This window comes from Anser brachyrhynchus, assembly GCF_964034855.1.
Source record: "Anser brachyrhynchus genome assembly, chromosome: 4".
NCBI lineage: Eukaryota > Metazoa > Chordata > Aves > Anseriformes > Anatidae > Anser > Anser brachyrhynchus.
In genome coordinates this window covers 17695302-17720159 of record NC_137698.1, presented here as the reverse complement: position 1 = coordinate 17720159, position 24858 = coordinate 17695302, and the positions used below count along the sequence as shown (strand labels likewise).

The 24858-nt window shown below is 34.5% G+C and overlaps 1 protein-coding gene across 1 annotated transcript in view; it reads left to right on the top strand.

Moving 5' to 3' along the window:
• The window catches only part of SGCZ (sarcoglycan zeta), a 481028-nt gene that overhangs the window by 133171 nt on the left and 322999 nt on the right, over positions 1 to 24858 (top strand). The window lies entirely within an intron of this gene.

The following is a 24858-nucleotide window of genomic DNA, read 5'->3' as shown; positions in this document are numbered from 1 at the left end:
ACAGTATAGCCCCCAAGCTCTTCTAAATGGAATTGAGTTGAGTCTTCTCTGAGATAAAGGTAATTCCTCTCTTTAGAAGCTATGATATTTCTTCCCTTTCCATGCAACAGATTTCCCTTTTGACTAGAACAAATTATGTAGTTCTCACTGCAGAGAAATGAAAGAAATGCCAAGGCTATCATCCAAGGTAGAATTCAATTCTTACCTTTTCTATTATGTAAATGTGAAGCAGAACTATTATCTCTTTGATGGAGGCTGTACTTACTGAACATAAAGTAATACAGTTCAAGTGAAATTGCTAATAATTTTATATGGAATTACTGGTAGGGAAAATAACCTTTTTGTCAAAATATGACTTACTAAAAGATGATTCTCACCTTTACACAGAACCATAGTTACTATTGTTACATAAAGAAATAAATTCCTCTATATCCTATTTCCTCAGCCTGTTTCAGTTTTAAACCCAATTGTTCACTTTGTCTAGCAGATAGATATCTCTTTTGCAGGTTATTTCTTGAAAACCAAATGCTGTGTGTATATATATACACACACAGAAGGGCTGGCTGTAACATTGAGGCTTTCTAGATGGAAGTTTTAGGTAGCTAAATGTATTTCCTATTATTTTTCCAGCATCTTCACCTTTCTTCTTCCTGTCATGATTTTTTTTTTTTGATTTATTGCGCTCCTAACTATAGTAGTGTATTTGTTACATACTTTAAAACACCTGCTATATGCATCTAAAAACTGTCAAGCAGAAAAAGAGACTAAATCTTTACTAGGGAGTCCTTCTCCATTCATATTTGTCAAGCATTCTATGCAAATTTCCAAAAGTCTATATTCATAAAAATAAATAAGAGACAGTTGGATACTATTTGACTGTTCTCACCATTTTCTTTCTTCTTGAGAGAAGAAAGCCTGGATTAGCCCAAGTTAGTGGAAATATACATACAAAATCTTAGACTGAATACCAGTATTTAGCCTGGAAATTATATATAACTGTTTCATTTGGGAAGGAGTAGGTAATGCCTACCATGCAAAGCCTCACACTTTTATTTATGTATTCTTCTCAATTCCTTAATAATCTGGAGTGTATAGAATTTCTGGTAAGAATGATTAAATGGTAGGTAGAGTGGAGAAAATGGAAATTATAGTCAAATGTAAATGAGTCCGTGTGTGTGTGTCTTTAAACTATATCTGTGGTTTGAATGAATAGGGACAGGGAGCTTGTTTAATTCAGCTTTTGACCTTCAGACAAGAGAAGGAAACCAAGGACTGATCTGAAAAGATGGTAGTGTTTAGGCAGTAGTCCGTAGCGATATTTGGGTAGTAAGGTCTCTCCTGCACTTAGGGCCAGAAGAAACAAAATTAGTCTGTTCTTATTGCAAATTCGCGTCCTCCCCTTCCACCAGTTGTCCAGTCTGACCTGAACCAGACTCTGGGTGAGTGCACCTTTGAGAATCGCTGTCCACCTCTTTCTGAAGCTAATTAGAAGGACAGAGATTTGTTCATTTTCTATGTAATGAAAAAATGAAAATCCTTTGAGGGTATAGTATTGACAGTCAATTATCTTTTCAAGAACGGGATTTAATTTTCAGAAAATGAATGCTATACACCTAAATGTATGCTTCAAAAGATGTCTAAGGAAAGATGAGAGAAATTAATTCCATTGTAGGTGGCCAATACTTTAACAAATAAACTTCTGCAATTATTTCCCTTTGAAACTGATGTACTTCTGAACTGTTTGAGGAGCAGAGGAAGAGGGCTGAAATAAAATCATGTGTATGTGATGAACAGTGTGAATTTCTCACATCTCCTTTTCGTAAGCATGAAGAGCTCCTTTCTTCTTTGATTCTATTCATTTAGGAAATGTGTGGTACCTCAGAGCAAACTTTGTTCCTTTTCAAATACTTCTCTGATTTCTTTAAATAAATATACATATATATATGTATATAAAGCTTGTATCTTTTATTTTATCCATTTCCTCACTCAACACTGGTTGTGAAAAATTTTCCTACAATATTAGATAGATAAGAAAAAAAAAAATCCTTTCTTTTCTACCTCGTACACAGGTGATCCTGCTTTGGTGAAAGTGTCTTAGAAAAAGAATATTTTGGCAAACTAGTTTGACTTTGTTTTATGAAAAAGCCAATTTTTGTAAATGAAATACTGCTTTGCTTTTGAATATGGTCATACAGTTTTCTCTCATGTAGAGAAAATGGGGATTGCAGTCTGACAGACAAAACCTAGAGGAACTCCTTAATCCTCTTTTCCTTCTCCAACTACTTTTTTTTTTTTTTCTAATTTTCCTGCAGGAAAACCTAGGCAGATTTGGTCTCTTAATTCCTTTGTATATTTCACCTGAATGAGTAAGCAGATGTTTGTCTTTATGTTTTACTTACATCATAAGATTTGCCTAGGTTGTTCATATCATTTCTCTTATCTAAAAATTTGGAATCTTTTAGGCTTTCTGCTATCATTTAATTTTAAATGAAATTAAATTGAATATCTTTTCTCAATGTGAAGGGCATATTAAAAATAATTTCTCCTGCATTTAGGAGAGAGCAAAAATTCTAAAACAAACAAATAAACAAAATCCTTTCTTTCTAGTAGCAACTTCATAGTAAGGGTACAAAAATTCCAAGCCTAAAGAACAGACTGCTTTTTTTCCCCAGTGATCCTTTCATTTTAATGAATTTATGTATGTTTGTCCAGCTAAACAGGATTTCACATCTATCACGAGATCACAGAAATGGTCTAACTTCAAAAATTTTAGTAATTTTTCAGCAAGTATTTTTAACTTATTTTCAACTATTTTTCCAAAACATACCCTTAGTAGCTAAGGTAATCAGGAGCCCAACGGTTTGATAGACATTATTGCTTTACAGACAGACAGAAAAGAGATCCCAAAGGCTTTGTACGTAAATGTTTTAAGAATTGAGGAAGCCACAGGAATTGGCATTACATGCACAATGATTTTTGACTATGTATGTGATGTAGAACTTTTTTTTTTTCTGAATATACAGTTCACAGACATTGTGTATATAAATATTGTCAGTTACCTAAGGGAACTACAGCAAAAATGTAAAGCAATGAAGTTTTACTTCTGATTTTGACAAGATTCAATAAAATATTTAATTTCTAATTTATGTATCTTTAATGAAAACTATAAAATAAAACACTAAACATAGGCACTGATGTAAAAATGTGGTTTATAATTAAATCCTTACTTGATATTCTATTCATCACAGAAAAAACAAGAGGTTGAGTGGAAGATGGCTTTATGCTGCTTCTCTTTGGGATGGGCTTGGTTCTCTGGTTCTCTCAACTCTTAAGTGTGTTTTAGCCAGCTAATATATAGTGTATATATACCAGCTTTCATGGGACTTTTGGGGGAGTTTGGGGAAAACACCAAAAAGCTTTTATTTGGCTAGTTTCAAGGACTGTTACCCAGACATCTAATCCTGAGTGATCACCTACCAGCTTGCTATGTTAGTTTTCATTAAAAAATAAAAAAAATAAAAATAATGTTTGTTTGCTTGTTTTTCTTTTAAATTGATTAGCACTGAGAGCATGATTGAGTAAATTTCTGGATAATTTAAAATATTTATGGAAGAACTAGAAGACCTAAATTCAAGTGCCCTTTCTTTCTGGTTTGCCACAAGGATCTGAATCAGATTTTCTTGTCCTAGAGGGCTAACTATTGGGTAAAGGTCAACAAGCACATTGGCTTTATCTGTCTAGCTAGCTGTTTGGAAACTTACTCCAAGTTAATAAATGCAAATCAAATCCACAAATAGTTTCAGGCTAAGAAAGAAATGCACATTCTTCATAAATTAATCTAATATAACTAGAACAGGATTTTACAATGCTATTTTTATAGACCATTTTTACAGTAAACTACATTTTAAATTTTTTATTAAATTTGCTCTGGATATCTCGTTATTTCTGCCTATTTTCTGTTAATGATAAGAGGTACTGGTGTCGTTATTGTCCTTCTAGTCTTAAGAAAATGCTCTTTATATGAACAACTTTATTCTCTGTTCTGTCCATATGAATACCTCAGCATTTTTATTGTGTTATTAGTTTTACTTTGGCAAACTTGTGTCTGCTGTATATGTGGTCGTAAAAGATTACTTGTAAAGAATTAGTAGCCATGGAATGTGGCCACAGGCAAAATATAACATGATCTTTCATGGGTTCATTTTTAAGTGTAAATAGAATAAGAAAATGGATAAAAATAATAATCTGGTGCTGACAATATTGTCAAAATTGGTTAAAAATAAGTGATCAGCAATATCAGGGAAAAAAATAATTCTGATGAGAGGCAATAATCATGAAACTGTATCCTTGTTTCCATATGCACACAATATTTAGTATAAGAACAAAAAAACAGGGTTGTAGTGTAAAGAAAAAGAAGTTTGACGTTCTATATTTAAAATTGCCATGGCTTTTTAAGAACCTTTCCATTCAAATTCTTTGGTGATCCTCAATACCTTTAGTTTAAGAGAATAAAATGTTCTGTATATTCTATGAAAGAATATAAAACAGCAAATTATTCATGCCTTAAAAAAGGTAATGGTTTGCCCTTCATATTCTAGTGTCAAGAAAGTCATGCTACATTAGTTTCATGCCATGCTGCAATAAGGACATGCAGTGAGAAAAATCCTGCTAATAAATTGCTGTGTAGAGAGCTAGAATTAATATGAATATCCAAGTCTGAATTTTGGTTTGCTTTTTATTTTTTTCATATCTTGTATATATTAAAAAAAAAAAAAAAAGGAAAGAAAGAAAGGAAAAAAAAAAAAAAGCCTGCAAGCAAAATACATCAAACCTTAAGCTTATCATTGCAGGATATTCCATCCTTACCTCTATAAACTTATTATTTTTAAGAGTTTAATTTTCTATTCAAAATCTAATCAAAATCCAAAAGGTGGGTGTTTTTTTCTGTTGTTGTTATTTTTTTATTATTATTTTTGTGTAAATAAAAGAGAATAGAGTTGTTATGGATGAGGAGAAATATGTTGTTTAATTTGGGTTTCTGTACTTGTGTTGTTTGTTTTGGTTTTACTCTACTTAGATGTAGAAATTCAAACTTTAATAATGCAAAATTAGATCAGTCTAGAAAATGTGTACTAATAAAACTCTCAGGATATATTAGCATTAACTGTTACTTTGATTGGTAAAAAGCCATATTTTCTGCAAAGGAATTACTTGAAAATGTTATATTAATACATTTTAAGGCTAAAATTTGAGCAACTGATAGCTAATTAATGCACCTCACTTCAGTAGTGAGCTAGTTAATTAGCCAATGGCTTCACCTTAGCTTGTGTTCACTCTTATGTGGGCATAGCTTGTGTTCTCTTCCTGATCTGTTCAGTGAAAATTGGCGTTCTTAATCTTTTCTTATTTTTCCCTTTTTTCTATTTTTTGTTTTTTTTATTTATTTTTTTCCAAGGGAGATTATTGCAGTCCTGATCTATGAGGTTGTTCTAAAGCCACTTCTTTATATTAATATTAATAGCTTCTCTCATACTGTGCTAAATATGCTGCAGCACTGAGCAGAAACTGTGAATCTCTTTCATCAGAACTTAGTTAATCTCTTTCCTTGAATTTGACTTTCTTTGCCAGGAGTGGTTCCTTTCTTGCTGAATGCATTTGCTTGTAATTTGATTATTGATCTTTGCCGAAATAAATTCTAATAAGTAGAAGAGAGAGATACCTGGGACACAAAATAAGGCATATGAATAAGAGAGGCATGTAAGCTTTGATTTTTCTGTATGCTTCTTTTTGCTAGCTGTTTAACTTTTTTTTTTTTTTTGCCTACAAATTCAATGAGCTTTCTTCACTGAAATTTTAATACACCCTCAAATCATGCAATAATAATAATAATAAGGCAACAGATGCATTTATAACACCTTTCTGTTATGAAGAAAAATATTCAGTGCAGTAACTTCTGGACTTACAGGACCACGTAAAACTTGATTTTTCAGTTAACACTAAGATACAGCAGTGGGTAACTGCTTTGAGACAGTCCTCACAGCTGGGGTGGAGAGAGTTGCTTGCAAGCATTTCTGTAGTGAATGATAAAAAATTCCATGGAAGTCTCCAATCATGGTAACTAAAGAAAGTGAAGTTGAAAGTCTGAAGTGACAGATGATAAATTTTAGTTTAAGTACGCAGCTTTCACACTAAACGACCTTTCAGAAAGCTCATGGCAATTTTGTTGCATACATCAGGCAACTGCCTATGATGTTCTATTCCCACACACGGAAATTTGAAGCTCTCATGTCTTTCTATTATGAGAAATGTAACAAAGACTCGCATTATATTAAAGCTTCTAATTCAATGTGAAAGAAAGAATATTAAATCTTAATAGGGGCAAATTTAAAAAAAAAAAAGCATAACAAAAACAAAAGGTCAGAAATACAATGTTTTTCTCAAAAACAAAACAAAACAACAAAAAATAGATTATATCCTTTTGTTTTTGTAGCATTTTAATCTATTCTGCATCTTATTCGGTTTTGATGGCTTCCTGCAAATTCATGTTGTTCTTTATGTAATACCTGAATACTCTTCAGTTGTTTTTTTTTCAGTAGACTTTGAAGACTCAATAGTAGTTTAGTAATTTTCTTCCTCCCATAAATATTATGGTACGGTAATTATTTTCACATTTGGTAATTGTCCAGAACATTAAATTTATATGGAGAGATGTATTGCTATTATACTTTTAACCCAATTGCATGCATTTCCCCATTTCTAATTCCTACTCCTGAGAAACTTGCCTCCTTGTAATGTAGATCAAGAACTTTTTAATTTGGCAGGGACTCTCACAGCCTCTTTATTTAATTTCCTATTTGTTTTTTTTTTTTTTTTTTTTGTGAGTGTGTGAGTGAGTGAGTGTGTGTGTGTGAGTGATGCCACAGGAGCCCTTTGTGAGAATGTCTCTACAAACCATCTCCTTTCAGTATTTTTGATAACTTCAGCATCAGGTAGTTTGTCTACACTGATAAAAAGACTCTGAGTTACCAGGGTTATCTTGAAATTGTGAGGCCAGGAGATAACTTTCCTGTGAAGGTTTGTTTTAATCTGAGCTCTGAGTACAAAATGCTTGTACTCCTAGGGGGAAAAGTGTCCTAGTATAAAATAACCAAAGGCAGAGAGACAAAAAAGTAAGGGGAAAAAAAAAAAAAGACAAAACAACTAACTGTACAGCAATTATTAGTTTCAGAAGAAAATGTTTATCATGTAGGTTGATGGGATCTGAAAGATGATTTTACATTGTAGTTTCTTACCAAAAATCAAATCAGTTTCTTCAGTGTTTCCTTCAAGGTTTTTATACCTAATTTTGAACAGAGTATGGTAGTTGCTCTTTAATATTTATTCTCTTATTATAGAATATGTAAACCAGTATGTTGTCTTAGAGCAGAATTGTTACTGAAATGCATTGCTATTTTAATTTGATGTTATTAGAAACATCATAATTTTATGGTTCAATTCAGTCATAATGTATTGGATGTTGTAATGTAATAAAAAGTTGCTTTAGTTAAAATACGCAAATGCAAGATTGTACTTTATTAATTTTTAACCAGACACTGAAATGACTGACAGGTCATATGGGGATTTTGGTCTTTAACTTTATTTGCAGTGTCAGGAAATGGCTATATATGTGAAACAAATATTTGTATTATATCTCTCTTCACACTGTTCATGGTAACAAAAAGAATGCTGCTTGAAACCCTGAGGCACAGGATTAATTTGAATTATTGGACTTGGAGGCTTGAATCCTATTAGGAAAGGAAACCAACTCTTTACTGCTGACTAGAATTACTTTGAGCTTCTATTTTATTTATTTATTTTTCTTTCCTGCAGATTTATCTGTCTTATTTAGCACTGGGGCATAGATATTCTTAAAGATCCAGCACTGCCACATAAGCCATTTATGATAGATGATGATGCATTGGACCAATTCGCAAAAGGGCAAAGTAACCTGTCTGGGTGACTGGAATACTACTTAATCTTTTATACTTTACTTTTTCGTCATTGTCTGTGCATAGCAATCAGAATGGAGGAGAATCACCAAGTCACCTGCTCCTCAGATCAGAAGGTGATTGTGGCTTTGAGTCGATATTGAACAGCCACAGCACTGCCTGGTCAGAAAGAGCAAGTGTACTAGCCTTTTACTTCTTAAAGATCTCGACTCTCATCAAGTGTCAAGGTTTGAAACCTGAAGGAGAATGCTGTTGCTTTACTGTGGATATCACATCACCAGCTGCCTTTCCACATAAAGTGGTAGATTTCATCATAGCATCTCTTCTGAAGAATCCAGGAGCAGAGTATCAAGGCAATACAGGTGAGTGATACAGTGACAGTCTCAGTGATGGAAAGCACTCCATGTACTTTGTCCTAAGAAAGGAACTTGATTTCTTCATTTTTGTGAATTTATACACATAATCACTTTTGAAATTGAAAATAAAAATGTGCTTAAATAGGAATAATGCAATGTAAAGATAGTTTTTCCCTAAATGTGAACAAATGCAAACTTTTGCATGGTTAGTACCAAATCTATTTCTGTAAGAGAAATTAAAATAATGTGGATGCTTTAAAATACTAGGAGTGAACCCAATGCTTTGGAAGAGCAGTGCTGTTGATTCTGTGGAATAAAAAGAAATGTGCTCACTTCAGACTGTAATTAGCTCCTAAAGATTATGGCTACTTCAGAGTAGTTGTCTTGCATAAATACACTCTGCTCTTCAAGAGTAACTGTGGCAGCAAGACCAGAAGATGAATTGATTTTAAAAATTATGAAATGATATGGACTGCCTAGACCATAGAACTTTTGCCTGGATCATAAGCCAACAACTGTTCAGTAAAGGTAGTCTTAATTATCCTCCCACCAAATTCAGGGTCTGTCGAATCCATTGATTCACTTTCTTTTATAAAGAAAATGCTAAGTGGCAGTAAAGCAGCATACTTTATAAAGAAGTGAAGTAATCAAACTTTCTGTGGTTCTTTGAATTATAGTGAAATTCTGGAAACTTCATATGGTGATTATTGCCCAGTAAGAGATTTTATTCTACTACAAAATCTATTGTTTTGAGTTTTATTGCAAGTGAGCTTTAAAAAAGACAGACACTAGCACTGAACAGGAAGGGTGATAGCACATATTCAGTCTTGGAGCTGTAGTCTATAATACAAAACAACCATAATCCAGGACCTGAATAGGACCAAATTCTATCTATTAAGTGTCAAATGCCACACTGTCCCTTCCAACTCTCCTTGGATTCATGGTTAAAGTCTTTTCTTTAAAAGTTGTATAACTTATTATCATACATATCTTTTTTTCTTTTTTTTTTTTTCCCCAAAATAGGTATCTTCTCAAGATATCTTACCAGAATTAATTCTTACTGAATATAGCATAATACAGCTTAATTTTATTCACTAATGTATTTTTAGATTCCACCATAACTCACATTTAATACTATGAACAGTACTAAATGCTCTTCCTTTTTCTTTCCAGTGATGCAATGGCAGTGATTTCGAGGCCTGGAACATGTGAACTTGTTCTCTTCCTCTCTCTTCCCTCACTGTAGTCCATGTCCCCACTTTTCCATCTCCTGGTGAGCTCAAGACGTTAGAATATTTTTCACCCAGTTCTTAAACTGAAGGAACGGTCTGCTTAGCCAACTTCATCTCCTTAGGAATGTGGCACATCCTGTGAAATAGGAGTCGATTATGTGAAATACTGCTGCAGGCTTTCAAGCAGGCTTCAGTGGTTATACTCTTCTGGGCAATAAACATGGTTAGTTTATGTTTACTATTTACTGAATTGTTTAAGAGATAGTAAAAAAGGAATGCAAAACATTAAAGTAAGGTATCTTATCATACCTACTTAAACTTTCAAAGGAAAGATACTGATCAGAAGTTATAAATGACATAATAAACAACTTTTATCAAAAAGGAAAGACATTCAACAAATCTTTGGTGCAATATGAACATATGAGCAATTAATTACCTCATTTTTAATGTGATTGTAAGAATATATTAAATGACTTACTTTCATGTATAGAAACCAGTGAATTACAAGGAAATTCTGAAGGTGAGTTGGACCTTCCAAAATGCCAAAATTTCAGTTTATCAGTAACGCTGCAGATATGCTTAACTATTTTACTTGATGAAACTAAATTTCTCAGTGTTCTGGAAAAAGCAGAGCTTCCTCTGAAAAAATATGGTGTTGGAGCCCATTGCAGTTAATATAGTGGCTGTCCTCTGCATGAGTTATATGGTATCCGGCATGTGTTCTCTGTGCTTTAGCTGTTCCTTCAGTGGGGACACTAAGGGGGCTTTCTCACCCTGTATTACTGCTATTTTGATGAAATAAAGAAAGCTTGATTGTGTGTAGGTTCTTACCAGTGTCAAATTTGGTTGAAGCTAAACAATTACTTTAAAAAATGTTTGTTTTTTTTTTCTCCTTTTCTTGCTTGAAAATAGCTACAGTACAGCTAGAGAAAGGACTTAGCATATAACGTAATCAACATCATTTCCTTAAGAAACCAAGCTAAGAAACACCCTTGTACACTCTAACTATAAGCAGTGGCAACATAGGAAATTATATGAAAAGCAAAGGTATCTTTTTCAATAGTATTTCCTCATTAATATTTCTTGGAGAAAATACAGTATGCATATGTAGCAATAACTGTGTCGGGCAGACAATTATTTTCAATTAACTGTGCGTAAAATAAACTTTTCCCCTAAGTATTAATTTATTCAGTGTTTGTTGTCTTTTGAGTCACTTTGTACACCTATGCTCCCTCGTTCTCGTTTTTTCTCCCCCCCCCCCTTTTTTTAACAATGAAAATTCTAGATGAGCATTTCAGAAGAGTCCAAAATATATGGTTTGAATACTGTGAAGCGTTTTCTTCAATATAAAATATTACAACCTTTAGTCTCGGTATCTCTCAAAATGATGCGAGTTAAGAGTTGTATTGTTTCTGCATTCTATTGCATCCATTTTTGCTTGCTAATTAATATCAATCTGCTTTACAGTATTAAATTCAGTTAGCATACTTCTAAAGCCAAGATTATATTTTGTATGGAGCTATATGTGGAAATGAGACTAAAAGCAGTATATGGCGACACACATTTCAAAGACTAAATGGAACAGCACAGGTTTAGAAGAAACAATGATGTTTTAAATTTTAAATAATTTTCTAATTATTACATGTTATAAAAATACTTTGAGGATTTTTATGGACCCTACGAAGAACTTTTAGAATTTCCATAAAAAATAAATACTACTTAAGGTATTGTAGAAACGATAAATCTTTTTTGTTAATATAACGATTCAAAATTTTAGTTACTGTCCATGGGGAACTGTCTTTGTATGGCTTTCAAGATACCATAAAATGTAGGTTGAAATTAATATTAAAAGTTTTTTGGTTTTTTTAGTTGCTTAAAATTATTATTTAAATTCCTTTTCACTAAAATAAACAGATGACTTAGACGCATCCATGTCTGTAAGAAGTACCTTCTTTTCTTGGTAATATAAATATTTAAAGTAAATTTAAGAGAAGTTTAAAAGAATAAGAAAGCACAAAAAGGTCACCCAACACATATTTTATTATTCAAAAGTACTTTATATATATCTAGAAAGATGCATAGGTGTTTTTCTTTTCTTAAGAAATGAAAAGAGCTGAGAAGTAGATACCGATCTCTACTAAGTTATTCATACAATGTTCGCAACTTATAAGAACAGAAAAAACAGGAATTCATTACAGAATATAGTTTTGCCTTAGTTTTAGTCAGTATCGCTTCCATTTTTAATTGATTTTTTTTCCTCTTCTTGTTTTCAGCAATGCTGCTTTTTGAGCACTTATATTCTAAGAAAGGCAAGTAGCATCAACCCAATAAAACTGTACACAGTACTTAATCTCAGACTTTCTGTAATGTACCTTAAAAACTATACCATCATATTTTAAGAATGCCAGCTCAATTTAAGAAAAATAAAGTAGAAAAAAGATTTGCACCAGGTTTTCTATTTATCTGTTCTCTTGCCCCCAAAAGCTCCTACTAAAGTTGAGTGTAATAAACTTCTGAAGCTTCTTTCGTTAGGAAAATTATCTAGACAAATTCCTGATAAGATTTATTCTAATGTGACTCACATAAAAAACTGATTCCTATCTATTGTGCTCATATCTTATTTCTCTTCCAAAATCAAAAAAAAAAAAAAAAAGAGCTTGTAATGGTTTACCGTGATTACAAAGTGTGTATTGTGAATTAATAAAATCTCTATTTCAGCCATTAAGGATAATATACTTTAAGGTCCTTTCCAACCCCAACCCAAGCCATTCGATGATTAATGTATGCTTTTTTTTTTTAATATGCTGTATATAAAATATTAGCATGTTTTACTAATTTGAAGATTGTTTTGTCGGATTGAAATACATTTTTTAAGATATGCAACTCCTAATACTTCCTGAGTCTTGTTTTCTGAGGAAATACAGTATTTTTTCTTTTATTTTTATTTTTTAAAGTATTTGCAAGTTCACTTATTAGGACAAGGAAGGGAACTGTTTCCTTATTTTACTTTGGTCAGCTATTCGTAACAAATACTTTGCATATACTTGCAAACTTTGAATTCATAGTCCAGAGACTAAAATTCTATGAAAACATAAGTGTCTGTCAGTTTGCGTTAAATCAGGGCCTCAATACAGGATGTTAAAGTAGCATTTCATCTTTATCCAGCACAAATGACAATTTGGAAATAAGGAATCTTTTCTGTATTGTCTGAGACAGAGGAAGAAAACCATGTCATTAATATACTGATAGACACATGTAGCCCTTGAGACTTCATCTTGGTAACCTTTTTCCAGCTAATCATAACAGCAATATTTTAAGCCTACAGATGTGGCAAAATATGGGGTACATATGAAAAATTATGTAACAAATTGTGCGTTAGCTTTCTGGAACACAAGAGCTTGTGTGCATTGTACCAATGATTTGTAAGAGATTGCATTTGCAAATTATGAACTTGTTTACACTCTTAGCCCATCGGAATTCAGCTGAGCTACACTTGAGCAGTTTAAAACTGAAAGGGAATTAAAAGTTTAGGAAACAAATATGAGTCAAATAAGGCATCCAATTCATTTCCTTCAACCTGTCTTTTAGAACTAGCTATATATATATATTGTGTCGCAGGTGTCAACTGTTGTATATGATGCTTTTCTCAGCAGTGAAAGCAATCATACTAATGGCTATGCTACTCCTGTGGATCATTAGTCCCATAGCTGCTACCTACTAACACATCTTTCTCCAGACCTTGGTTTTTGGGAGTTGAAAAGCACAGACTTCCCCCCCCCCCCCCCCAGTACGCATATTGTTTTAAATGTTGCAGTTGTGCTTCTGCTTCTCTGAATGCACACTTACTGCAAGTGTAAAGAAACCACATAATGATAATACCGTAAATCTTAAATAAAAAAAAAGTTTCATGTTGTTCTGATTCCAGAAAGTTGTTTTCCAAGTTTAAATTTATCACAGCTCAATAGATTGTTCCTTAGGTTGAAAAAATAATCTATATTGCAGAACTGAATACTGTATTTTTCAAATATTAGGAGTGTGTATCCCCGATAAACAACAAAAAATGTGTATAGAAAATGAGTTTAGCATTGTTGATAAATGACATAGAGAAAAAATATGATCGTTACATCTTTCTAAGCTTTAAAATTATTTCTACTAGAGCTTAGAAGAATATGTACTTTAGAGCACGACATACTGCTAAGAGGTAGCTAGAATGACTTTCCTTTTTATGCCAAGGTCTCTTCCCCCTGCTGATAACAGGTTACTCACAAGTTATTACGCAGAGGAAAACAGACATTTGTAATGAATACATCTAAGCAATATGCTATGTAAATCGGGAAACTGGGGAGAAACCCAATGCTTGAATGTCCACAATATGTAATAGTGTAGATTCCAGAGTTAATTTTAACATTAAATGGAACATTTCAAAGAAGGAAACTGAAAGTCTGCACAAAACTATGTAGATTTTCTGAAATGGAAACGCTTAGCCACATCTAAGCATCGAACATCAGCACATCCTTGAAGAGGAAAAAACCTGAGTAAGTCTGTTGAATGTGAGAACAATTTATTTTATTATTTTTTATTCTTTTTATTGCCAGAAACAGTACAGATTGTCAGTGCCAAGTCTACTGAAACTCATGTATAACAAGAGTGGAAAAATATGAAGCTGTATTAATACTTGCTCACATTTGCTGAAAATATGCTTAAACGTTAATTGACTAAACTAGGTTTTAATTTGTCACAAAGCTGTTTCCTTTCATTCCAGTTTTGATAGCTATTCTTAGGAAAAAAAAAAAAAAAAACATTGAAAATGACTACCGTTAGATACTGCCTTCCTATCGGTTGTATAGCCCAGGGCCTAATGAAGTCCTTCGCCTCTAATCCCATTTGCAAGGGTAACCCCATTTGCTAAGGTAACCATCTTCATGAACTAGCTGGTCAAAGAGCTTATAAAGTTAATTATGGGTGAAATCCAAAAAAACAAACAGTACAGTAGATTCTCCATGTCACACCAAATACAACAGCATGAAGTAGTAGTCATATGGAAAGTAGTCATAGTAGTCCCAGTACTTAAGATGAGCGTATTTTCCAGGTTTAGTGAACAAGCCTAATTATGGTGGGATTTCAATATACCAAATGACTCCGACTTGTTTTTGACTATAATGGGAAAAGACTCTGCTTAGTTAAATCACTGAATTCATGAGCCCTGAGAAGTCCTACTCTGCAGTAGAGGTTCACTGTCTGTCTTCTTGATTCTAATCACTCATTATACTTACGTTTATTACTTGCATGCTATTTTCTCTAGCCTGTATTTATGACTTAGTTGCTTTAGAAGTTTCATGAAGCTGAATATTATGATTTTAAATGTTAATGCTTCATATTTTGATAATACTAGACATCTGAAATGGTTGAAAGGCTGGAAGTAACTTAGCAAAACAGAAATATTTCTGAGAGTCATCTCATTTCTTTCACAGTTCAGCTTTGAAGGTTTTATTTGGATAAACTCTAATATATTTAATCAGATAACATGGGATCAGCTTGTATATTAAACTTGATTATGTGTAAAAGCCTCTAGCTTATCAGATGGAAATATGTTACTTTCAGTCACTCTGTTCTCTTTGTAAGCAACACTGTCTGAAATGAGACAAGATGTGTGCCTATTGTGTACATTGGGTTAACTGATAAAAGCATGTTTGAGGACTGCTACTGCATGAACTAACACTGCATTGTGATGAAGCACGTTGAGACTTCCATTTATGTTCTTGCTGCTAAATTTCAAGCTGTTTTTACTATACGTTATGAAAAATTTTTCCCCCCCCCCCTCACAGAATTTCACTTTGAATTGTTTTTCCTCTCATTTCAAGGTGTTTTTCCTCTCGGTAGAATTTTCCTTCTCTGTCCCATGCCTATATCACTTTGGCCTGCCTCTATCAACTCTTCCTGGCCCTAAATGACATTGCCAGTTCCATAGGCTATAACTCTCTTACTCTCTTGTGGGCCTTTCCAACTGTCTTTTTTTATTTTTTTATTTTTTTATTATTATTATTGCCATCTAATAGAATGCGGTGGCTCTGCTGCTTTTTTCATTATAAAAGCCACCTCATCCATGATTCATTTAAAATTTCTGTTCAGTATTTGTTACTGGGTATTTATCATTTGAAAAGTTTTTCTACCTCTCTGTATTCTCTCATCCCTTTTCTCCTTTTGGTCATGCTAAAAAGGAGTAAAGGATACAATCAGGATTAGTGGGACTTGAACAAAATGTTGATTTCTGTGATGATGAAAACTCTAGCAGCACTCTCCAAAGGCTCATCTTGCTATCCTCTGGGTGTTTTACATTCCCACGCAGAGAGCACTCCTCAGTACTCCTCATCTGATCTGTCAGTAAAAAACCCAGCTGTGCTACTTACTGTAGCTCTAGGGAAAAAGAGACATTAGAGCAGAGACTGCTAGCAGGCAGCATATTGGGCTCCTCACAGGTGGCAGCAGCACCACTGCATCCCACCTACTTATGTATCTGACTCATTAGGTAGTTTGAAGGCTTTGCAGCACACACTCAATTGTGTATTTTGTTCTTTTTTTCATCATCCTTTTCTTAAAAAGATAACCACATGCATAGTGAGGTCCTTTTCTCCCATCAATGTACTTTTCTAACACTTTATTTTGCCTTCACCTTCTCTCCTTTCCTTTGCAAAAAGAAAATCACATTTACATCAAGTAAACTGGGAGATTTGTGACACTTCTTAATTGCTCAGAACATTAACATTATCATATCACACAGGTTTCTGTGAAAAATTTATAAAATAAAGGAATAACGATTTCTAATGCAATCTCTAGGTTATATTACTGATTGCTTTATAGTAAGAACTGGTATGTTGAACTAAGTTTAATACCTTCAGAAATCCAGTTTTATAATGAATTGCATTTCACTTTCACCCTGTCCATTGAACACGCTTTGAAGGTTCATGTAACCAGCCCCATGCACATGGTAACAAATTCTCTCTGGAGTTCTCCAAAACTGGAGAGAAGTCCAGGTGCTGCAGAGCTGCCAGAAGGGCATCTTCTCTTTTTACTTTTTCCCATTTCTGCTCCAGCAGATGGATTTATCCCCCTGACTTGACATTATCTGGGGAGTAAGATGCAGTGGAGAGCTCAGGAGAAAATGGCTGATGCTCTGCCATTCAAGCTGAGCTTGTATTCACACAGGGTAAACTGTAAAAAGCAAGGTAACAGCCTATAGCAATAAACAGTGAACTTTCTAATCTACCAGCTCCAACCGCTTTCAACTGACCCATCTGCTATGAAAACAATAATGTTTGCCACAAGTATTTGCACATATTTGATACTGTGAAATTACATGTGGCTGAAAGACTATTGATTTTCTTTTTTCTGTGCTTGTTTTGATTCCCTAGAACAATACATTGTACATAATATTTTGGGGTTTGTCTCTTCTGGGAGTCCACACTTTTTCAGATCAGACTGAGTAATTTTTAAAGTTGCTGCTGCTGTATTGATTTTCTGCCTGAATCCATTTTGCTAAGTAAACTGATATAGGAAGTAGGGCCTAAGATCATCTCACAGGCACAATAACCAAGCCCTGCCCCTTTCTAAAACACCAAAGCTTTATAATCTTTAAAACTGATTTTTATTAGACTTAGGTGACCTGTAAAATAGGAAAACCTCAGATCTGCTAGATAAGATGGAATAAAATTGAAGAAGGTGGTGAACCAATTTTCCCTCCCTCGCTGTGTCCTTGCAAGGGCGAGTCCTTTTTCATGGGTTTTCTGTTAGCCTTGAGACACTCCCCTACTGCAAAATCCATTCAAAAACCCCTTGTGGTTCCTCAGACAAGGTTTTTCTCTGCACTCCTGGGGAGGCCAGCTGGCCTATGCCTTACCGTGCCGGGAGCCAGCCCTTAAAGGCCTGCTGCTTTGCTTCTGGAAGCTTCCACTGGGCCAGGGCACCGCTGCCCCTCGTTCTCCCCTGAGCAGGGTGCAGGTGCTGCAATGCACACTCATTTCCCATCCATCCTTTGTCAGCTACAGTAAATTCCTCCTGCTGCTCCCTCTGGTCTCCATCGCTCTCTGAGGAAGACACCTTTACATGGCTGGACAGTGAGTCAGGGCTAGGGGGGCAAAGCTTTTCTTTCCCAGTGAGGGAGTGTGATGGAGCCATTTTGTCAGCCTGTGCCAAAATGGCTTCCAGGGCAGCAAAATGGCTCCCAGGGCATATGCCCATCCAATATGCCAAGCACCTGTTCTCCTAGACCTGTTTGTACTTTTTTTATTGTCTGCTTTTTTTTTTCTTGCTGCTGTGCTTCTTGTTGTGTCAGCAGTAGTGGAGCTGGTGGTTCTTCAAAAGTTGGGAGGAAAGGGCACTAGCCCGTACAGCCCTGCACACACACACTACACACACACCAAGCAAGAGTCAGAGTAAGCAGGGCAGTATTTGCATCAAGACTCAGTAAACAGGCTTTATTTATTTATTTACTTAATGAGAGAGAGAGCAATTACTAATCAACTTGCACCACTTAAGATTACATTGGCTTTTATTCTGGAGTTCTGTGACTTCTGTGCCTCCTCCTGGAGAGGTAGCTGGCAGGGTTAAATGATTTTTCAGCAGTTCTTCACTAGTGGGTGCCCATTTCAGCACCCTTACAGACAAAAAATGCTCTGTTACTAAGACATTGTGTTGTGGTTATCAAGTCTTTTTTTCATGCTAATGAGGAACAATTCAGAAGGAAAGAAACAATTCATAAAGTCTGGGGGGGATAAATTTTCCCCCTCCCAAATGCTGTTAGCTTAAATGAGCTTGTATGGTTTATTCACAGAGGTTTACAAAAACATGATATATTGCATGTTTCTTTGTGCAAAGCCATATGCAAGTTTTGTAATTTAAATGCACTGGCTCATTTTAATGATATACTCAACTCTGTAAAACGTGAAAGTTTTGTAATAATGCTGGATATTCATTTCTATGTTTTACATGGTCAGTATAACCATCTACATATATCTGTTTCAATGTTAAAAAATACTGATGAATTATATTTTGCTTATTTGTGGTATTTTCCTGGCATGGGTAGTATTTCTAACTTCTGAAAAGATGCTTATTTGCATTCCATGAATAGTGGATTAGGAATTTCATAGAACTTAATTCAGTTTTGTTTTTACTTTTAAGAGGGTTGAATTTTTTTGGTGAGCCTTCATTCATTTCAGAGCTCCCTTGCTTTTAGAACAATACTGATGTTTTAAAATTCAGATCATAGAGGGACCGTTATTAAATTTTGTAGTGACGTTTTTCTCTTGGAATAGTGAACTATATCACCAGGGATCCATTTGATTATATTGTCTGATCTTTTGTATAAGAGACTGCAGACTTCTCAGAGGTTTTTTAGCTCTAATATGTGTCTTTTTCAGAGACCTTGATTTGGAAATGATTCGGTGCTTTGTAATTAATTCATTAACTTAAAAAGCTACTAATAATTCAAGCTTTTGCTTCTAGTGACTGAAAGCATTGATAAAAGTATGTGCATTAGAGAATTATAAGGTTACAGTTCTTTGAAACTGAAAGTGTTTGAAATACTTCCTGGCTGTGGAGGACAAAGAGGATATGCAATGACCTGAAAGCAAAATGTGTGGATTTTTAATAAAAGACCTAAAATCATTTAGCAAGTAAATAATTAAGAACAAAAAAAAAAAAAGTTATGTACAGTTAAAGTGAACAGATTGACTACAACAACAGTAATTATCCCCTGGCTAGAGCTTTTACATAAATTTAACTTTCATCCTGCATGATGGTCACCAGCTTTGTGTAAGTGTTGTTGCTAGGTCAAGAAAACTCTTGTCTCTGGAAGCTTGATGTATCATGCTTATTAGAAATGAACAATTGCTGAATATTTTTCTCATTTTATAATGCTGTTAAAATCATTTTGAATTTTGTCAGTATGTATATGTGAACTTAGGTTAACTAGTAGCCTCTATCCTATCTTTTGTGGTCTAGTGTAATAAATACCTCATTTTCAAACCTAAATTAAAATCATCTATGCCATGGATTATAGCAAGTCTTTTGGTTTTATTTATGTATTTATTCTGCCAAATAGGGATAGTTTCTGCAAAAATAAGTTGTTTTCAAAAATATAAAAGTGCTAACTGTGAGCTGTTGTTACACAGCATCATCTAAGTAAGAGATTCTTGCTTCTTTACATCAGCTTGATTTTTGATGTACTACTTTTCTATGCGTTCATGTCTGAGATCTCACCAATACAGTTTTGTGAAATACACTTTGAGGGCAGTAATCTTACACAGTTTAAGCATACACAGTTGAAACAAATTGTCAATTTCTGTACAATAGTGGATGATTTCATAAAATCATTTTCCTGAATGTTGCTGCTATACAAATGTATGGAAGAGCATACTAAGCTAAAAAGAACTCATGCGTTTCTTCACTAGGTAGACTTCCGATTGGACCGCTGTACAGCTTTCTACTAAAATACCTATTCAGAAAGCTGCTCGCTACTTTGAAAGTTCAAGTGAAGCCATTTTTAAGGTCAGATCTAAGGTTATTTAAAAAAACAAGCAAACAAAAACCCCACAAAACAACTAAAAACAAAAGTACAACCTGAGAGAAAGAGTATAGTGGCCTTAAATAAAGGATGGAAAAATCTGACTGGAAACATGATGGCACTGCTACTGTGTTGAGTGTGACAAGGGCAGGTGAATATTGTTTACAGTTAGAAAGGAAATATTTTACATGCTGTTATGGGTGACATCTGAAGAATGGGTTTTACCTTAAAGTACAAGTTTTGTTTATTTATGTCCTGTCTGGAATTAATAGCCAGGAAGACAACAACAGATTCCAAAATAAATTCATAAATAAGGTAAAGGAAAGGAGTGTGTGGATTTCTAACACCATGGATGGTGGTAGAGGTCTGGAAAAGTTTACTTTCATGGATGAGGATTTGTTTTAGGTGATTTCATAATTTCTTACAGCAGTTATTTAGGAAAAGACTTGGAAAACTAGTTTTTCTATTTCCATGTTATCCTGTTACGTTTCTGCTATCATATCAATACACAGGAAGCTGTGCCCAGGTTGAGCAAACCAGGGAGAAGGAAACCTGATTGATTGTAGGGCAGAGGCAGAAAAGTTGCATTTCCCTCTACTGGAGGAAAGAGTGAGAATACCCCAAGGTAGTCTTAGCAAAAGCTTAGCAGCTTCTCATTTCAGTGGAACCTTAAGCATGACATCAGGGACAGCTTTGTGTCTCATGAATGGCATGGGTCCTTGCTTTGGTGAAAGTCTACGTTGTAAAGACTTTGTATGAAGAAGGAGAAGGGACTTGAGTGGGGAGGGCAGGGTCAAACATCAGATGTGTTTTGCCTTATAGATTAAGGAAGAGAAACTGACTCTGAAGCAGGTGAGTAGCTGGCACCCTCTGCTTAAACTATGACATTTATTTTTACAGTCCATTGTAAGGTGTGTGACTGTGGTCATTCTAATATTTAAACATTTTGATTTGTGGATTTCATAAGTCATTCACTCTTCTAAATATTAGAAAAGGGTGTGCTTGTCCCCTCATCTCTTTTATGACTAATTAGAAGCAGGTCCAATGTCAAGACATTTAATTACTCGCATCACTTTTAAATATAACGTAAAAAAGCAGAATGTGAGGAACGCTACCTTTTGTTTTTCTCATGAAGAAAATACATTTTTGACATTTTTTGTGCTTATGTATAGAACTCAGGTTTTGTTAGTTAGCTGCTTATTTCTTTTGCTTTTGTCTGCCCAGAAAAAAAAAATAAATTTCTCTTTTCCTCTTTCTCTTCACCTACCTTAAATGCAGTGGCAAAACAGTTCTTCCAAAACCAGGATCCATGTAGAACGACTGTCTGCCCACCCAGAACAGCTTTTCTTTTTTATTGATTGACAACTGCACTTTCTTATAGCACAAAGCATGCAATAGCATTTTCTTTTACAGACTGAAATTACATCATTATTTACATTTTCTCATTTTTCTCTTTTCTCAAAGAGTAATGAGTACAAAATTGTGCTGAGCATTGTAATACTATTGTTAGTAATACAGGGTTTGGCAATCTATTTGCATTACCAAAAGGAAAAGCATATCTTTGTGTTCATTATTGGTTAAGTTTGAAAGAGAATATCCAGAAGAGCTGATTTTCTAGTAGTTCAGAACTGCTCATTGGAACTTATCACTGCAGCTTCACAGGGATTAGCAAAGGTTGGACCACAAAACAGGAGTGGTATACATGATATTCTGCTGTGCTGCAGTGCACTGCCAATGGTGTCATATGTGTTGACTTTTAATAAGAATTAGAGTGTTTGCCGAGATGTTAGAAGGTTGTATGTTGAAGAGGGAATGTTATAACGCAAAAGGCACTTTATGCCATTTCTACATCCATTTTGACAACAGTAATTGGGGAAAAAAAAAATCTGTAAATTATGTAACAGATTTTAATGAGACTGGCCATTAGCAGCTGACTTTTCCACCCTTCATATCGATGTAGTCTTCTGCTCTGTTGTCTGTTGCAACTCTGTGTAAAGGAGAAACTAGACGGTACCCTAATCTCAGGGGTTGTGCCAGTGCAGCCCTTGTGGATGAAATGCTTCTCTCTACACCAGGAGCACAAACGAAGCCCTGGTTAGGTATAATGAGATGGCTTGCCCTGTTGCATTTCCTTGCAGAAGCCTTAAAATCCCCTGTCATGACCAGTCTACGATGGTTGCCAACACCACGTAGCACTGACACTAATTTTGTGCTGCAGCTCTCCTGAACCCAAGTGCTGCTATAGCACTTGGGGATTTGGGGAATAGTGGAGAAGACAGTAAGCTGATGCTGAGACTCCTTAGCATGCTGGGTAACTGCTCAGCACATCTGTTGTCAGACTGTGCCTGAAACGTATAGAAACAACAATCACTTGATCATGAAGTTGATGTAAAAACCTCCATGTGAAAAAGAGACTCACGTTCCTTTTATCTAAGATGCATAATGCATGTTTAGGAAATGTTAAAGTCCCTTGGTATACTTTTAATTAACATTTTTATAGAGGCATAGGATAAATTCAAGAACCCTTTAATATATAAACTGTTTTTTAAATACCACATAAGATTTTTATGAGAGATCCAATTTAATGAGAAATTGCTTTATAAAAGCTGCAAACCAAAACAATCTTGCCACCTGAGAGCTGAAATCTAACACTTTATTTGTAACAGTCAAGCTGTATCAGGGCAGTGTTCTGCCAGACGTTTTAAGCTTCTTAAAGATTATTTGCAATTATTTCTCGTGCAAAGCATAAATTCTTACGATTAAATACATTTTGAATAGCTTTCTAACATTTGTTTGTGAATACTGTTTGCTTATTTTGGGGATAGCATAGCTGGAACATTCCTTGTGTTTCAAACAACTGTGGGCAGCAGAACTCTGTTCAGGAGGTAGCTCGTATGATTCTGTTTTAAAGCAGGTGTTCCTCTGATGTTTACTCTCAGTTGCTCAAACTTATGTGTGGCAGTGGCTGCTAATCACCAGGATTGAGGAAACACAAAAAGACTTATGAAACTATGATTTTGGTTGAATGGATCCAGCAAATATGGCTTTGAATTTGCAGTGAGTGGGAAGATTTGTGCATTTCTGCATAAACTGTAGAGGTAAGTTTTGTGCAGGAAATCTAATTATAGATATTTACATCAAGAGTAGCTATTGTGAAAATTCCACTGCTTTTTTACAGTAACATAGTCTTACTAGGAATGCGTCCAATCCTTATATACCAATTTAAAATTGCACTTTTAAGGAGGAGAAAACATAAAAAATAAAGTCACTAGCAAAGCAAAGTTCTGGGTTTATATTAATGCATTAAACATCAAGCGTGATACTGTTTTTAAATGAATATGACTAGGTTGAGATTAATTGGAAAGAGAAAATAGAGTAACAACGTTGATCTCTTGAGAAAACAAGGCTGACATTTAATACAGCTTCTAAGTAAGACAAATGGGTTTTTTTTATATCATGCATGCTCTGTAACCATTAATATACTTGAAAAATGGAAAACCTTGTGGCTGCAAGACTTTGACACTTCTTTAAGTTTACCTGTATCAAGTTTTAAGACCTCTCCTTCCTTCTTTCATCCTCACCATCTCTCTCCCTCCATCCCCAGCAGCTTTAGGAATGCTCCTTGTGTTTGTTTTATTCACCTTCACTATACCTTTGCTAATCCAGGAAAAATATCATTTTTGCTTGTGAATTGAGATTAAGAAATAGCAAATGATGAATTCTGTTGGCAGGTCTCGCCTGCAGACAAATTTGAGTATGTTGTTCGTTTCAACATGCGTTTTTAAGTTGTTACTAGTAGTGCTGTAATCCAAAACAGAACCTTATGTTTTAGATATATGTTTCAAAAGACCATAATAGTCTCTGGATTTCTTGCATCTAAGTCTGCGGCATTAACTATTGGACAATATTCCTTTCTTACTAACATACTGTGGATGCTGTTTCATTTCTAAAATGGAATATTCCTCATTATCTTAGCAACAGCTTTTGCAAAAGACTTATTTCTCCCTGGCTGACAAAGCCACTATGAAATTGCAAATGATAAAAGAAATGGGAAGGAGAGTCCAGAAATAAATGGTGTAGAAAAAACTCTCTTAACCCATTCTTTAAATTCAGTTCTTGAATTTAGGAACAGAAATTTGTAACACTACACTGTTGTGTCTGCTTTAGTTTAAATTATTTTTTTTTCTGTGATATACTTATATACTTTATGAGAATTAACTTCATCAGAAATTGTACTTTATCTTCAACTTCAGTTTTATGTAGATGATTTTTGTATTTTGTTAGAAAAGGATAGAATAGTTTAGCTGGAAAGGATCTACAAAGATGATCAAGTCCAACTGCCACTCTTCAGGGCTATCCAAAAGTTAAAGCATATTACTGAGGGCATTATCTGAATGTCTCTTGAACGCTGACAGGCATTGTGTCAGTGATAAAACTAAAAAGTTTTATCAACTCTTAATACTGAGGTGAATATTTCAATAACTTAATAGCATTATGAATTATTACTGTCTAAGAAACATAGTTGAAAACATCCTAAGGCTGAACAAATGCGAATAACAGGGACAAAAAAATAATAGCAAGTTAGTGGCATTTTACACAGCTCTGTTTTGCCACAGGTGTTACAGAACCTCTCCATTCTGTAAAGAGTCTTATGAGGAGCAGTGCTTCCTGCTGCGTGAAAGAAACTTGAAGCGTTCATGTGTGAGCCTTCATGATACATTTTT